Raw genomic sequence first — 18,958 nt, forward strand, 5'->3', positions numbered from 1 at the left:
TTAAATGCAGTGAACATATAGGACTATGTGTACAGTGTGTGACATCAGATATAGATGCTGCAAATCAAAGAATATAGAGACATTTTGGAATTGTTTCTGGAAAAAATTCTGTGTTTCAGAATTACATTTTATATCCTGAAAATCCAGGTAGATTTTTTCTACTTTACTGTAAATGTGCCACACCTTTTAAAAAAATATTAGACAATGTTAACCGTCCAACAGTGTTATAAACATTCCTGAGAGTATAAGGAACAAATATAAGTTGCCATCCACAGTTGTTGACTGTAATCATATCAAGGAACTACATTATTCTGATCAGGATAATAATTTGATACTTGCTCCCACACTAACAACAGATGTAATCGAACGAAATAAGTTCAGCAAATTGAAAGTTTCTGGGGAATGTACTTTTCTCAGTCACAAAACCAGTTGTGGTCTGAAGCTGATGTCCTCTGATAGTTGACAAGTAGTTTTTAACAATGACTCCTAGGCATCCAATTACTGCCCTCATCACCTTCAATCAAGAAAGATACAATGAGGCCATCACGTTGCTGAATGAAGTTATGATGATATTTGGGCAGATTGATATTGGAAAATTTGGTCACTGGAAACCAGTTCATAGTGGTGTGAGACTGTCCACACAAAGTGTACTTCATCTGCAGGAAATCTTTTTACACAAGAATAATTACAAGTTTTTGCTGACAGATTAACATAAGATTGCCTAGAAAATTTGTTCTCCTGTGTTAGAAGTATACAAAAGGTTCCCACAGCACTGCAGTTCAAAAACAATTAGAAAACTATTTCGGTTGCTCAGTATTTCACAGATGTAGGGAAAGGATTCTATGACAAGAGTGATTCTGTCTACCTTTCAAGTTTTCTTGACCAACATTCCATTACACGCCCAACATCATCTGTAACTCAGCCTGCTTTTAAGCTTCCAAAAGGTTGGAAAGAGCATGAAATTAGTTGTGAGGATGACTTAAGTAAAACTGAAAGAAATGCATTATATTGCTGGATATGTTATAGGGAGGGCAATGAAATTTGAGAAGCTGTCTGAGAAGTGCCTGAATGTAGTAACTTCATATACCAGACAAAACGAAGATTATTGCACTTTTGTGAGTTTGAAACAGTTCAGAAAGGAAAACGACAGCCTTATCTATGCCTCAGAGGAGTGTTTTTCCTTTATTTTGGAAACGGAAGTGACTTTTAGGAATATTGCTGCTACACTTGAAAATTCACAGAATTTGAACTGTTTTCAGTTTGTCATTGATAAATTTCGTAGTGATGATCAAATCCAAGGAGTTCAGTTTCCTGATTGCCACAAAATTAAGTTGAAATAGGTTAATTGGTTTGTCAGATATCGCTTGAAGATATTCTGTCTGAAAATGAACAATATGTTCTTGAAATTTGGCCATCAAAACCTCTACTATGCATGCACTGGCTCAAAATGTTAGGTAGTTGTAGTGAATATGATCTGCATTATGTGACTGTTATAAGAAATTATGTCTTGTGCTTCGAGTAGTGGTGGCAATTGCTTAAGTGATGATAGTTAATGAGGTATGACATGATGTCTTAGATGAACTATATTACGTAACCAGTATGTAACTTGTGGTGTTTTTTTTTTCCTCAGTTTAATTTTTCGGTAGGTTTGACGTACATTTTAGAGTAATGATATGGAGCCTGACATTCTACATGTAACTTGTGTACGCAATTTTTTTTCTTTCGTTGATTTTGTTTTGTATTTAGGCATTGCCATGTAAAGGTTATTACAACGCAATTTATGAATGTCAGATTACTTGTTCTGTGTTTGGACGGTGAGCTGTTTAAAATTTTATGAGTACAATTAGTATTTCTTTATTTGTTATAGAATTAGTGAAGTTTGGATTACTCCTAAAAATAATGGAGATCCCAGTAACTAAGCAAATTTTTATCTCATCACTATTTTTTATTTGAATGATGTAAGTTATATTTGTCATGTGGATTGTTGCAAATTTGTATGTGTACATTACTCTGGATTGTGGAGATTATAATAATGCAATAACTGTGTCAATAATTTGGTAAAGTAACAGTATTTGGTCGTCTATTTGAGGTCACCGGGGACTAAGGTCTCCTCCTGGTTATTATGACGAGTTGCTACGTTTGTTCGAATACAGTTTTCTTAAAAAATGTTCGGAACTACCCTCGCATTGCAAGGATAGTACCATGCCATTTTTTTCTGCATGGGTAGCCGGTGGCGAAAGGGTACAGTACCGCCCAACATTGAAAATAGGTACAACATTCTTCGTTATTCCTGTCATAACAACATATTTTTTCTAATAATAACTCAATTTCAATCAATACAGCGAAGTCAGATACCAGTGTAGGAATGAATGACAATTTATTTATTTAATTGATTACATGTGCACTCCCACAAAATAAATCCCTACATCCAATTTGGTGAGATCTGCGAAATGAATGAAGTGAATGTGCAATATAGGATCATCTTTGAGACGGTCCTTTGGTCACGTTTGGTGGGACCAAAGAGATGAAATTTACCTGTGCTTTGAGCGCCTGAAATGTGGCTGACCAATGGGTAGCATGGTCTTTCCCCACCTCGATGGAGGTGCGAGATGACCTGAAGAACGGCTATGTCTTCAGCACTCTGCCGCTGGATCTAGTGTTGGTAAGACCTGTCTTAGGTGTGCTCCATAAAGACAAAAGAGTGGAGACATGGTATGCATGTGAAATACTTAAGAGTAGTTTGGAATAATAATTTCTCTATTTCAGGAACTTTTGTGGGGAGAATTAAATGTCAGGCATGTAGTATTAAGGGGATCGTAGTAATCTTCAGAAGTGACCAACGGTCACAATGAAACCACGTGTAGCAATAAGTTAGCAATAAGTTGAAATACTTCCGAGTGCTTAAGTTAAGATGAATTACTAGCGTGTGTACTATAAGTTGGAAATATTTAAGAAATGGCGTGTGCAGGACTTGAAATTAGAGACGAGTACTTCCACATGGTGAGTACTGTGTGAGTCTCAATCTGTGTATGAGACAAAGGATAAAGAGAAGTACTCGCCCATGGTATCAGTTGAGCACTCGTGTGTGTGATGAATATGTTCTTAATATTACTTTGTGTGTTATGTTTCCGTGTGACGCTTGGTTCAAACTATAATACTCTGAGAGAGAAGCAAGGTGAGTCAGCCGTCTATCCAGCAACGCCACTTGGCTTGCATTGCACAGGAAGACGTGCATATATCCTCCAGAGTTCATAGTAGGAAAGAAAAGTTACGAAGTGGGGCAGTGTCGTGTGAAACTGGGATAAATACTAATTGAAGTGGGAAAGCTGAAAGTGATGTGATTACAACGTTGTGACTATTCTTTGTATTGTATGTTGCCAGTGTGATGTATTTAATGAAATTTAAGTATGTGTGGTTGGCATGGGAGAGTAACAAGATAGTTTCAGAGGCAGTGGGTTATGCATGCTCCTTTTTGTACGACTCGATCTGGAGGAAATTTTCGTGATGATGGGTGTGAGAGTCGAAGTGTGAGATACAGCAAGAGATCCACCATCCTATCCAATAAGTGCACTGTAGCGTTAAATAATTACGAGACCATAAGATAGAGAATCACCAATGTAAAGCCTTGAACACTAGGCGGAATTTCTCATGTGGTTTTGTTGTAGGTTATAGAATTTGTGTGTTTAGGTAATAGAATTTATCGGAATATATAAGATAGTGAAAAGAAAAAGATTGGTGGCCTTTTCCTTCGAATAGTATGTTGTCATGCTACCCAGAATTTATAATGTGTGCGCCATTCATATTCAGTGCGATGGCCGCGTGTTGATCAAAGCCATTAAATAAGAAAGAAAATGTGGTACTGCCAGTGCGTAGTGAACAGTCAGAGTTGTGTAAATTACTAATAGTCAGAAGTGCGTTTCTGTTTCCGTTGCGTAATATTCAAACAGGAGAATAACTTGTAACTTAATTGTGAGTACTAGAGTTCATGTTACTCGATAAATAAGAATGAGTCCACTCGCTTGGCAGACCACTCATCTTCCAGGCCTGACTGCTTGATGCCATAGTATGAACAAGGCATGTGGGTGCCTCTCAAAGTAACCCTCAGCTTCAGGCGCCTGTTCCTGTTTCCTTCCAAAACCATCGTACCAACATGTATTGCAATGTACTGATTTTTTATGTAACACTTTTTTTTAAATTTTCATGTCTCTCACCACAAGTTTTTTATGAGGCCTGACTCCGCCAGTCCCCACTGGTAACGGAAAATTTGTGACGTCAATTACAGTTCATTTGCGAACCAGAACACAAGGCATTTTGTGTGCTTCACTGTTATCACGCCTGAGTTTCGACACGGACAAATTAGTAGCACCTGTTTTTCGGATTGGTAGTGGGATGCGTCAGCACTATTCACTTGAAAACTGTTTCCTTAACAAATCGTCTTTGAAAACCTTTCCATTCTGTGGCATATCACGTCTGCAGATTTATTCTCTGAATTGCGATAGTAATTTGTTAGAACTAGTTTTCTTTTTATATTAGTTCGTTACTGCAGTGCATTTTACGTCGCCTGAGATCAGTGATGTTTCTTAATGGTGAAGTTACCCATGAGAAGCATTCAGTCTGTGAGAACGTCTTATGAATACTTTCTGTCATGTCTTCAAACATTTTTGCGCGTCACAAGTGGCACACTGCTTATGATTTTATCAGGCGTAATATGCGGTATATTTTTAGCTTTTTGCGCTTGAGATTGAAAACAAATCCCACACGGCCTATATTTGTTGTTTAAGTTCTTGTTACTGCGGTGATCTGTCTTCCAAACGAGCTTCAAAACAGACATATCTAGGTCCCGAATGGTTTTCACATTCACTGCAGGAAATTGTACTACTAGGGTATTACTGATCCAGTAAGCATTCAATCGTTCGAAAACCGTTTACTTGAGTATTTCTCGCAAATTCGTCTCGTGTTTTTGTCTTGAGGATAGAAGTATTTCCGCGGACTTTGCATTCCACTATCGTCCGTCCGAACGTTCCACCCGAAGTTTGCCAGAAACATGGCCGCCGTAGCGGCATTGGCCACTCTCTCTCTCTATACAGGCTCTCTGCTATAGGTCCTACACTTGACTGCTCTCTGGCGGAAAGAACGTAAAGCCTTCAATCAGACTAGCTGTAGTAGCTGTAGCTCCACCACCGCCATAAGAAGTTTGTAGAAACCAACAGCTGAGCGTTTCGCACAGCCCTTCTGAGGGCAGACGGTGCCAATCTGCAGTTGGCTCCAACTTTCAGAAACCTACCACGAGAGCGCATACGGTGAAACGCGCCTCTTCAAATCGGCATATACCTACTCCGAAACAGTGTTTTATGCGCAGTTCACATAGATTTCGCTTTATATATATAGGTGATGCCACAGCACAGTGGCACTACCTCAGAAGCCGCCTTTGAGCAGACCTAAAGGCCTTAAAGGCCGATGTATGCTTCCAAAACAGCAGGAGAAATGCAGGGAACAACATAAGTCATTGCTATTTGTATTCTGTTTCCTAGAAAAGGCCTTTCATACAGTGCCCAGAGAAGCTGGGTGGAAGGTCTTAAAATATTTCACTTACCCTGAACACTATGTTCGACTGATCCTAGTTTTTCATGATGGCATGCCTGGGCAAGTGCCATATCAGGATGAAATATCTGACAAATTCTCTATTACAAATGGGCTCAAACGAGGATATGTCCTTGCGCCAACGTCGTATTCTCTATACACAGCAGCCATACTTTAGTCTCTCTTAGTTAACTGAATTGCAGTATGCAGACGACACTGCTTCTCCAGGTCACATACCCGCAGATATGCTACTGTCTGCAAATTGTTTCAGTAATGAATATGAATAGTTTGGCCTGGCTATAAACATCCAAAAAACAAAGGTACTCACATAGCCAATTCCTGGACGTGCGTTTCTGGATTTTGATATCTGTATTTTCAGCACGCCCTTGTAACATGTAGATCACTTCCACTAGAATGTATATTATCAACCAATTGCTCATCGGAAAAGGATGTGGAGAACAGATTCACACCACACTTGTTGCTTTTGGACGTCTCCTACATTGGGTCTTCCTGAATAAAGATCTGACACTCTCTAACAAACTGACAAGTATCGAGCAGTTCTTATTTCTACCCTGCGCTATGGTTAAGATACCTGGATGCTATATCGCCACAATCTTAAGAAGCTTCTCTCAGGCACATTATGAAAATCAAAGGGATGACATCGTATCAAACACTGCTGTTCTTGAGAAGACAAAGATGTACAGTATAGAAGCCACCGTTCTTGCAGCAGGATCGAATTTGTGTTGGGGGCGGGGGGGAGGGGGGGGGGGGGAAGAACTGTGCCACCTTCTAGGACGGTGGGTTTTTTGGGAATGGCAAAATCTTAACGTTCAATAGGCTATGGCTTCAAAAGCATGAATGAAACAAAGAATTTAAAGTTTAGTATAAAGTCTGAGAATAGGTTGGAAATACAAATCATTCATCAAACCTAGTGACTTTCTGGAAATTGTCTACGGTATTGTGAAACAGGCGACCAAGAAAGCGCTGGAGTTGGTCACCTTGTATGCGTCTTTCAAAATAGCAAAGGTTGCTAGTGGTAGTGTTGCCAACTCAGTTTCTACCATGTGCCTACACAACACTTGAAATGTAGGCCTATCTACGTCAGCTTGAAAGCCCCTACAAAAGCGAAATACTTTATAGTAAAGAAATAAACAAAAAATCCAGTAAATGGCAGCCTAACAATTCTTTAAATGCCTATAGCAGTATCGCTGAGAAAAACACTTTGTAATGAACAAATAAAGAGTAACTAAAATATGCACTGCCCATCACATGTTGTAGTCTATAGAATCCAGACATTGTGATTAAGGGGCGTTTACTTCTGGAAATATGTACGGAATCCTTCCCCCACCACTCCACTCATTTGGATCTGCCATTGATACTGGTTAGATTGTTCTGCTTCTTGTCACGCTCCTGTAAATTAACTTCTGCTGATTTGACTGTAACTTCTTTTAAGTTGCTCCTCATTCCCTTTTTTCCTCTTGTTGTTGAAGCCATAATCAATAGGTATTAAGATAAACCAGGAAATACGTACCAAACCTTACACTGAGGTGACGAAGTCATGGGATTCCTCCTAATATCGTGTCGAACCTCCTTTTACCCGGTGTAGTGCAGCAGCTCGACGTGTCATGGGCTCAAGTCGCTGGAAGTCCCCTGCAGGAATAATGAACATGACGCCTCTATAGCCGTCTGTAATTGCGAAAGTGTTGCTGGTGCAAGGTTTTGAGCATGAATTGACCTCTCTATTATGTCCCATAAATTTTCGATGGTATTCATGTCGAGCTATCTGGGTAGGCAAACCATTCGCTCCAATTTTCCAGAATGTCCTTCGAAGAAATCGAGAACATTTGTGGCTCGGTGACATGATGCATTGTCATCCATAAGAATTGCATCACTGTTTAGGAATATGACGTCCATGAACGGCTGCAAATAGTCTCCAAACAGCCAAACATCCAGAGGACCCAGTTCATTACACTTAAACACAGCCCACACCTTTATGGAGCTATCATCAGCTTGCACAGTGCCTTGTTGACAGTGTGAGTCCAGGGTTTCCTGGGGTCTGCGCCACAATGGAGCCCTATCATCAGCTCTTACCAAATGAATTCGGGACTCAATTGACCGGGCCACGGTTATCCAATCGTCTAGGGTCCAATAAATACACTCACGAGCCCAGGAGTGGCGCTGCAGGCGACGTGCTAAGCTGTTAGCAAAGGGTCTCGCGTCGGTCGTCTGCTGCCATAGTCCATTGACGCCATATTTCGCCACTCTGTGCTAACGAATAATTCGTCGTAGGTCCCACGTTGATTTCTGTAGTTATTTCACAGAATGTTGTATGTTTGTTAGCACTGACAACTCTAGGCGAACGCAGCTGCTCTCGGTCGTTAAGTGAAGGCCGTCGGCCGCTGCGTTATCTGTGGTGGGAAGTGAAGACAAATTTGGTATTCTCGGCACACTCTTGAAACTGCTAATCGCGGAATATTGAATTCCCTAAGGATTTCCGAAATGAAATGTCGAAAGCATGTAGCTCTAGTTACCATTACGCGGCCATAATCGCATCGGAAATTTTTTCAAATGACTCATGTGAGTAGAAATGACAGCCTCGCCAATGCACTGTCCTTTTATACCACCATCTGTATGTGGGGCTCTAGCTATCCCATTACATTGTCAGCGCAGTTCGTTGTATTTCACTCTGTTTGCATTCCAACAACTTTATTTAGGATCTAATTTTTGCATCCCGCCTGGCTAGGTGGTGCTTGGGTCTGCTCCTGTGAACTGTTTCTGCAATATAGGTCGAGAGTGAAGGTAGCGAGTAGGACCAGGAGAAGTGAAGCACTTCGGTAATGTATGTAACTTTAACGCTTTTAATACAGTCAAAAACACAAGTAAATATCAAATGCGTACATAACTTTGGCTAGGATGAGCACATAGGTGTGAAGCTGTAGTCCATGTATAATCCTGTGAAGTTAGGATGACTATTCTGTATAATCTCAAAACTAACAAATACTCGTTGCTGTCTAAATTATAACTGAACGTAACTAATGCAAAGTGTCAGTAGCAAGCTAGCCCACTCGGTAGTAGAAGCGATCTTTCCACGGCGTCTGCACTTGATGAAAAAGTCGAAATCAAGACGGCACTCCCTAAGCTCTACAGTGTCGGCAGAGGGTGCTGTGGTCGGTGTAGTTAGTCTTCTCTCGTAGTAACAACTTACGAGAGCGTGCACCTACGTTGTGGCATTGTAACTATCGACACCACACCCCTCCCCCCTAAAACGGCGCACTGTCATGGAATAGGGCTTCTGACGGTGGGGGGAGGGACCCAGGGGCGGCGCAATTGAGGGGGCGGACAGCTGAACTGCTGGGATGTGCTGCCCACCCACATCCCGAAATCGCTTTTCAGGTGGCCAGGAAAACACCCCATGCCAAACCTGCCTGGGGCATGCACTGCCACTGGATATGCTCAGACGGAGAGGCGGAGCAACAACCTCCACGGGCGATGGCGGTGTGGCATCAGCCTCAGTGTCTATCAGCTCTGGCATCGCGGAGGAACACGACGGCGACGGCAACCGGAGGTGGGGCCATGGCGGCGATGAGAGGCGCCCACCCGGTGCAGCAGACCAGATTGGCAGCGCAGACAGGGGCGGGTGCACCGTAGGCGCGAGCAGCGGAGGCGAGTAGTGGGGCAAGGTTCGTGTCACCCCACTCTCCATTGGTGCCAAATTTATTCAAGATGGCGGCGATGACGTCATCCATGATGGCGGCATGTAGACTTGGCAACAGTGCATGATGTCATCCAAGATGGCGGCTTTTGGTGGGAAAATAGGCCAATTGTGCTATATCCACTAACCTAACCTCCAGAAAAAATGGGGGAAGTTTGAATTTTGGCGGGAAAATAGACCAGTTGGGCTACGTCCACTAACCTATGCCTCCAGAAGAAAAAAATGGCGGGAAGTTTGAATTCCAACACGATAATGCATGCAAAAACCGTACTTGTCTTTATTATTATTGATTTCATTTATTAACATTCATTATCATTTATTATCATTTATTATTATTTATATCATACATGTGTGTATGCAATCCAACTGTGTTAGTTCATACCCTTGCCACCAGAGAGCGCCACCGTGACGTCATTAAAGATGGTTGATTTTGGCGGGAAGAAAGCCAATTGTGCTACCTCCACTGAACTACCATTACCGTTCTCCTGCACATTCAGTCTTGGCTGAGCTGTCGTTGCCATGTGTTCGATCATAGAGATGGATGTGGGTGATAGAGCAGCCTTCAATAGCTGCATCTCATGTAGACATTCGAGGGAGGACTTTAGCCACAGTTCACTACATGAGGTGTGGAAGCGTATGGTAATGGAGGAGTGTCGGAGCAATAAGTACAAGAATTCTGTTATTCAGCAGATTTCGGCAATGCAGAGGTATGGAGCCAGGATGCATCCCGTAACCAGCATATGCTCATGTGCATGCACAAACTGCAGGCTTATTTACCATCAAACATTCACTCTTCCAAAACGCAAGAGACGTTCAGTTGACGCCAATTCGCTTTGGCGTAAGCATATTAGTATACAACGTATATACCATTGAAGCCCATCCTGCAGAATGAGTTCAATCGATGAGTTATTGGTGTTTGATCGCGACAGAGTGCCCGAATGTACACCGATATCAAATTTAAAAATCTTGAGTCCAGACTAGTTAAAGTTGCAAGGGAATTAAAGGACACCCAGAAACTTCTTGTCATTAACCAAAACCGGATAGAGAACAGAATTAGCGCAATTGAGGGCATGATAGAAGCCGAGGCCGTTGTTATTGGAGAAGGTGGCGTAGGAAAAAAGGAGAAGAAGAAGTACAACAAAGCATATATAAAACCACATGATATTCAGAGCTCTGATTAGTATCGTTCGAGATATCGACAAAGCATAAAGTCATTCAGGCGCGCAAAGCAGTTCTAGTGAAATTACGTTTGCTGAAGCTGGGACATATAGATCGCGAGCAAACACTAAATGAAACTTTTAAACCTGTTACAGAATCTATCACCAAGATAACTTTGCATAATAATGACCCAATCGCAGAATTCACCAACCAGTATCCGACCGTTAAGATAGATAGAACATTAAGTGTTCAAAATTGGTTCAAATGGCTCTGAGCACTATGCGACTTAACTTCTGAGGCGATCAGTCGCCTAGAACTTAGAACTAATTAAACCTAACTAACCGACGGACAGCACACACATCCATGCCCGAGGCAAGATTCGAACCTGTGACCGTAGCGGTCGCTCGGCTCCAGACTGTAGCGCCTAGAACCGCACGGCCACTCCGGCCGGCGATCATTTGGTGTCAGCAGGGCGAGACCGTACATGCTGGGCTCTCAAACTATAACTTTATCCGATAGCACAACACGCATCGGGGATACAGAGTGTAAAAAAAACACCTGGCTTAATGAACCTAATCTTCCTAAGGCCATCAAATAACTTAAAATACTCTGCCGATGATCGCAAAGTCTATCGGGAAATACTTAACTTGACTGATCTGTACAAAAATCCCGACGGAACACTGAAAAAGCCTGAAACCTCTAAATACACTACCATTATACAAGCTTTACTCAATGAGCAAACTAAAAGTGTCGGTGAGGCTGTAGACTTTCAGCATAAAGGAGTGAGCAATCAAGTCCCGCAGTATATATATTACGATGACCCAGATGAACTAATAGACAGACTTCCACTGTTGATGGCTTCGGCTGCTGTGGGCAATACACCTCATTCAAATGAGGTTGTATCCATAATCTCAGAGCTTCGAGAGAGAGGTATCATCGAATAAGTATGGAGACCGTGGTTCGAGAACTGCAGAAGCCAGCACGCAAAACATACCCTCGTAGACATGTCATGATTAAAGGGCTGGATGACCTCTGGCAAGCTGATCTTGTAGATATGAATCGATATTCACCTCATAATAATGGATTCAAATACATTTTAATGGTTATTGATACATAGTCTAAATTCGCATGGGCATTACCTGTGAAAACGAAAACCGGTAGAGATATTGCTGTGGTGTTTGAGCGTCTGCTGCAGACAGGAACGAATCAATGTCCGGCCAATCTTCAAACTGATCACGGTGGGGAGTTTTACAATGACCATTTCAAGACTGTGATGGCGCGGTATGGCACACACCACTACTCCACGTTTATCCACCTTAAAGCTACTATCGTCGAGCGGTTGAACAGAACAATCAAAGCTCAAATGTGGATGCAGTTTAATCTTCGCGGTTCGTACAAGTGGGTAGATATCCTCCCACAGATAATTGCAGTGTAATCGAAGCAAACATAGTACAATAAAAATGAGACCGATCGATGTTAGCGATAATTCACTCATGGACACAGTATATTTCCGGATTAAAATGCTCGACCCTCGCAAACAGAGGTTCAATATAGGCGACTTAGTACGTATTTTAAAACACAAGACAGCGTTCGAGAAATCGTACTTACCAAATTGGTCGACTGAGATATTCACAGTATCCAAAGTGCAGCGAACCAACCCTAGGACATATATCTTAAAGGACGGCAAGGGCGAAGAAATTGCAGGATGCTTTTACACGGAGGAATTGCAGAAGAATCTGAACCAGATATATTTCTCATCGAGCGCGTGATAAGATGTCGTGGGAATAGACCACTGGTTAAATGGCTAGGATATCCATCATCAGAAAACAGTTGGATCGAAGCTGACATGTTAGTATATAACAGGGAGAGTAGACCTCTATCTCCTCAGTAGCATACCATGCACGATAGGATGCACACCATAATAAGAGGAGGAGGTGGTGTTCTCGACCAAATTGCCTGTTGAATTGCACATTCCCGGATATAACTTCTGTGGGCCTGGAACAAAGCTTCAGAAGCGCCTGGCACGAGGCGATAAAGGTATTAACCTACTAGACGAAGCCTGCCTTGAGCACGACCTCACATAAGCAGCAAATAAGGATCTCCCAGCACGCCACGTCGCCGACCGGATATTAGCAGATAAAGCCAAGCAAAAAGGCGAAAAAAAGATCTCGGAATAGGCCAACGCGTTGCTGCATTCGTGGTTGATAAAACCATGCGTGGAAAAATTAAGTTGGGCTTGGGTGTGATGAATTTCAAACGAATTATGAAAGCAGCACGAACAGCTTTGCGAGCGAAGAAGAACAGGAAGAAGAACAACAAAGCCGGTTGTTTGAAAAACTGTATTCTCACCTTGATGTCTGCAGCTAAACGTGTGTTGAATGGTGGGAACAAGAAGAAAAACACGACTTCAATTAAACCACTTAGGGTCCTACCACTACCAAAGACTTCGGGCGGAATTATCCCATTCCTCGTTCCAGCCCTTGCAGCCCTGTCCGCTGTAGGTTCACTCACAGGCGGTGCCGCAGCTGTAGCCAAAATAGTCAAAAACGCACGGAATGCACAAGCCCAACTAGAGGAAGCCAGAAGACATAATCGCGCTATGGAGGCAGCAGCTATCGGAAAAGGTCTCTAATTGAAACCATACAGGAAAGGACTAGGTCTCTTCATAAATAAAAAAAAAGTCCGTTAGTTATCCTATCCGACCGAGCGCTCACGAATAAAGATCTAGTTAAAATTCTTAAAAAAAAACTTCACATTCGTGGATTCCGCGGCGTCTTTATGCGGAATACATTACCGAAGACCATGTGGTGGACTAATGAGTGCGGAATTGTAAATTTAGATGTTGCTGGGGTTCCAGGACCCATTGGGTTGCGTATGTTAAGAAAAGTCCAAATACAGTTCAGTATTTATATTCATTCGGCGATTTACAGCCGCCTGAAGAATTACAACGCTACTTCACCAGCAAAAGACCCGTCTTCTACAATGTCCGGCGATATCAGGACTTTAACACATATCTCTGTGGTCATCTCTGCACTATGTTCCTCATCACAGCGACGGCGAACCCCCTCTAGAATGCGTCATCGTCAGATCATGTGTGCGATGTATGAAAGAGCTGTCATCGAACACATGACCATCATTTGATGTTTAGATGCAATGTCGTACACTCTGGCTTTAAAAGAGCGAGGATCAGTATTACGCGCAAATTACTTTCCGCTCATTGATTTAAGTGCAAGGGACTGGAGTATTGCACTGATTAGTCTAGAGACGTATAATAGCATTCCAAATATTACACAGAGCAACAATAAACTACATCTTGAAATTGACGGCCGGAAGGAGATTCTACAAATACAACCTGGTGCCTACGATACTGATGATTTAAACGAACTCTTAAAACAGTCAGAAAAAGGTATTGAACTACGGGCAAACATTAATACCCTTAAATCTGAATTACGGACGGAGTGCTACGATCGACTTTACACAGAGACATTCAATTGGTCCACTGCTAGGTGATGCGAAGGATCGTGTTTTTGGTGAAGGACGGAAGTAAATTTTACGCATCAGATCATGCTGTAGATATACTCCCAATGAGTACAATCCACGTTGAGTGTAATATTGCCAAAAACTCATACCTGAACGATAAACTGATTCACTCAATTTACAGATTCTTTCCTACAGTCGGCAAAGGGTATAAAATAGTTCAAGTCCCCACAAACGCTATATATCTCCCGGTGACTGTTCAGACACTGGACTACCTTGAATTGCGTATTGTGGACCAGAATATTCAGCTTGTTAACATTAGAGGAGAAGAGATCATTGTACGCCTGCATATAAGACGAGATGGGAATAAGGTATAAAGCTAGCACACCAGGCTCACAACCCGTCAGTGCAATGCGGAAGGGCAAGGTGATAACACGCCTTAATTACGAATTCCTCATTTCAGCAAGCTTAAAACCGCAGAATTACGTCGCTCAATGTAACTCAGTCAGTAGAGTATGATGACCGAATTATTCGTCATTAATAGCACTCACACAAACCCTACGCTTCAAGCACATTTAACAAAAATGATGAAATTAGGATTGTTATCCAGCATCAGGACGCGGTAACACTGCCTAGCAAGAGCTTCCTCTATCTGGACTACACATTTAAGAAAGCTGACGGGGCTGCCGTAGCGCTCTCGAAGCTCACTCGAAATACCGTAGCATTCCTGTTTCAAGAGATACGCTATGAACTCAACGGAATTGAAATAGACCGAACACGAAATGTTGGTATTACATCAGCCCTTAAGACGTACGTTTCAGCCTCAGCCTCTGATTCAAACAGTTTGGAAAATGCTGGGTGGTTCATAGATGCAGCGGATGGGGAGGGTGGACAAAGCCGATTTACCACGTGCACGCCACTAAAAATGCTTATGGATTATTTTTAGGATATGCAGCGAATAATTATCAACGCTAAACAGGAACCTATTTTGGTGAGAAGTGCGAGTGACGCGAATTCATTCTCTCAAACAGCTGCAGAGAATGTTGAAATCAAGATTAATAGCATATCATGGAAAATGCCTCACATCATTGTTGCCGACGAGGAGCGCTTGAAGCTCTTAAAGTTCTGAATGCTGGCACCTACCTACCACTAACTTTCTGATCATGGGAGCTTTTTGAATACCCAGTCCTACCTACAGCGTCCACACATACTTGGGCTATTAAAACATCAGTGCAGTTGGAAGCACCTCGATTCATCATACTCGCATTTCAAACTCAAAGGCATGCTAATGTATCAAAGGACTCAACTGAATTTGATCACTGCAAATTAACTAACGCCAGAGTCTACTTGAATTCAGAATACTACCCATATGAGAATCTACATCTACAGTGGGACAGCAATGTATACAGTCTGGCATTTGACATGTATGCAAAATTCCGAGCATCTTACAACGAAGGTGTTGAAAATGAAGGATGCCTACTCAGTCTACAGAGTTTCAAGAAGCTAGCGCCAATAATCGTGATTGATTGTTCAAAACAATGAGATAATTAAATCAGGACTTATAGATGTACGGATTGAATTTGAATCTTCAGCAAACTTCCCTGATCAGACTTCGGCATATGCTCTCGTTCTGCATGATCGTCTCGTTAACTACTGTCCGCTCACTGGTGTAGCGCAACGTGTTGAATAAATTAATACTCACTCTGCTAGCCCTAGCGTAGATCACGATGTTACCTGAAGGTGTGAGGATCGTAGCTGACGTTCAAGGACTTTACTATGATGAGTGCAGGCGTTTGATAATTAAAGACTGTGCATTAATAGAATTCACACAAAGTGATGGAGTAATAGGAACATTTGTATCAAGAGTTGAATCGCCGAAGCTATTTAAAGACGTCAAGTGCAATAAGACAGTCAGAAGCGCGATGTGGCAAGCATGATTTTATCATGGTATTATGTGGGATGCCCCTGGCATCTCTTATAAACATTTGGTGCAGTTGCTGAGAGTATTTGACCACAAGGAGACAATAATCTACGTTAAAGGTGATGAGGAGAGTAGCTGGCTGCGACGAATCTTCAAATATGCAGCTATCCGGAACCTGGAATACTACGATTGTCCACCTATCCATCAACTTAGACAGCCAACGTGTGAAGAAGAAAAAAATAGTTTTGTGTCTGCATCTGAATATGTAAAATTACTTTTAAAATGGCTCACAAATAAATATATAATCTTTTTTCTCCGTAAGAATTCTTGTTGTTTTCTTTCTGTGACACCTACGTCCATAGAAGTAAGTTTATCGGTGATATTGTGCGTGATGCCCATTCCACTGGAGCTGTCTGAGCCAGTTTACCTGCTTCCACCTCGCTGGCGAGGCGATGAGTCAGCCGTTGAAAGTGACAGGACCTGAAAGAGAGTGCTAGGTTCAGCTTCGCCAGATGCCCGCCATTTAAAGTGACAGGACCACAAAGAGATTGGCGGGGTCTGTTTGTGACCGTTGGACGAAGCCCAGCACGCATCATTCAGATTTCATCTCTGTCTTTAAATCAGTAAAAACCTTATAGGTCTCTCTCTGTACCAGTGCAACGTATACGGATCATGACTCAGGATGAAATAATAACAAATTAGGGCAATTTTTTTTACAATAAAAGAATTGAATTTATTACTCAATTCAGATTTTTTTTAAGCGTTGTTTGCGACATATCAGTTTACAGTAAAATGATTCACTCTTTTTTTCACATTATATGAGTTTAGAGATACATTATTTGTCTTCAAGTAAAAATATGGAAGTTCTGATCTTTGCAGATACGTGTTTTTACATTATTCATAAATATATAAGCATTGTGCAGAGATAACTATATATATATATATATATATATATATATATATATATATATATATATATATATATATATACAAGGTGATACAAAAAGGTACGGCTAAAATTTCAGGAAACATTCCTCACACACAAATAAAGAAAAGAGGTTATGTGGACATGTGTCCGGAAACACTTAATTTCCATGTCAGAGCTCATTTTAGTTTCGCCAGTATGTACTGTACTTCCTCGATTCACCGCCATGATTTCATACGAGATTCTCTACCTGTGCTGCTAGCACATGTGCCTTTACAAGTACGACACAACATGTGGTTCATGCACTATGGAGCTCCTGCACATTTAAGTCGAAGTGTTCGTATGTTTCTCAACAACAGATTCGGTGACCGATGGATTGGTTGAGGCGGACCAATTCCGTGGCCTCCACGCTCTCCTGACCTCAACCCTCTTGACTTTCGTTTATGGGGGCATTTGAAAGCTCTTGTCTACTCAACCCCGGTACCAAATGTAGAGACTCATCGTGCTCGTATTGTGGACGGCTGTGATACAATACGCCATTTTCCAGGGCTGCATCGGCGCATCAGGGAGTCCGTGCGACGGAGGGTGGATGCACTTATCCTCGCTAACGGAGGACATTTTGAACATTTCCTGTAACAAAGTGTTTGAAGTCACGCTGATACGTTCTGTTGCTGTGTGTTTCCATTCCATGATCAATGTGATTTGAAGAGAAGTAATAAAATGAGCTCTAACGTGGAAAGTAAGCGTTTCCGGACACATGTCCACATAACATTTTCTTTCTGTGTGTGTGAGGAATGTTTCCTGAAAGTTTGGCCGTACCTTTTTGTAACACCCTATATATATATATATATATATATATACTCCTGGAAATGGAAAAAAGAACACATTGACACCGGTGTGTCAGAGCCACCATACTTGCTCCGGACACTGCGAGAGGGCTGTACAAGCAATGATCACACGCACGGCACAGCGGACACACCAGGAACCGCGGTGTTGGCCGTCGAATGGCGCTAGCTGCGCAGCATTTGTGCACCGCCGCTATCAGTGTCAGCCAGTTTGCCGTGGCATACGGAGCTCCATCGCAGTCTTTAACACTGGTAGCATGCCGCGACAGCGTGGACGTGAACCGTATGTGCAGTTGACGGACTTTCAGTGAGGGCGTATAGTGGGCATGCGGGAGGCCGGGTGGACGTACCGCCGAATTGCTCAACACGTGGGGCGTGAGGTCTCCACAGTACATCGATGTTGTCGCCAGTGGTCGGCGGAAGGTGAACGTGCCCGTCGACCTGGGACCGGACCGCAGCGACGCACGGATGCACGCCAAGACCGTAGGATCCTACGCAGTGCCGTAGGGGACCGCACCGCCACTTCCCAGCAAATTAGGGACAATGTTGCTCCTGGGGTATCGGCGAGGACCATTCGCAACCGTCTCCATGAAGCTGGGCTACGGTCCCGCACACCGTTAGGCCGTCTTCCGCTCACGCCCCAACATCGTGCAGCCCGCCTCCAGTGGTGTCGCGACAGGCGTGAATGGAGGGACGAATGGAGACGTGTCGTCTTCAGCGATGAGAGTCGCTTCTGCCTTGGTGCCAATGATGGTCGTATGTGTGTTTAGCGCCGTGCAGGTGAGCGCCACAATCAGGACTGCATACGACCGAGGCACACAGGGCCAACACCCGGCATCATGGTGCGGGGAGCGATCTCCTACACTGGCCGTACACCACTGGTGATCGTCGAGGGGACACTGAATAGTGCACGGTACATCCAAACCGTCATCGAACCCATCGTTCTACCATTCCTAGACCGGCAAGGGAACTTGCTGTTCCGACAGGACAATCCACGTCCGCATGTATCCCGTGCCACCCAACGTGCTCTAGAAGGTGTAAGTCAACTACCCTGGCCAGCAAGATCTCCGGATCTGTCCCCCATTGAACATGTTTGGGACTGGATGAAGCGTCGTCTCACGCGGTCTGCACGTCCAGCACGAACGCTGGTCCAACTGAGGCGCCAGGTGGAAATGGCATGGCAAGCCGTTCCACAGGACTACATCCAGCATCTCTACGATCGTCTCCATGGGAGAATAGCAGCCTGCATTGCTGCGAAAGATGGATATACACTGTACTAGTGCCGACATTGTGCATGCTCTGTTGCCTGTGTCTATGTGCCTGTGGTTCTGTCAGTGTGA

Source organism: Schistocerca americana, chromosome X (assembly GCF_021461395.2).
Source record: "Schistocerca americana isolate TAMUIC-IGC-003095 chromosome X, iqSchAmer2.1, whole genome shotgun sequence".
Classification (NCBI taxonomy): domain Eukaryota; kingdom Metazoa; phylum Arthropoda; class Insecta; order Orthoptera; family Acrididae; genus Schistocerca; species Schistocerca americana.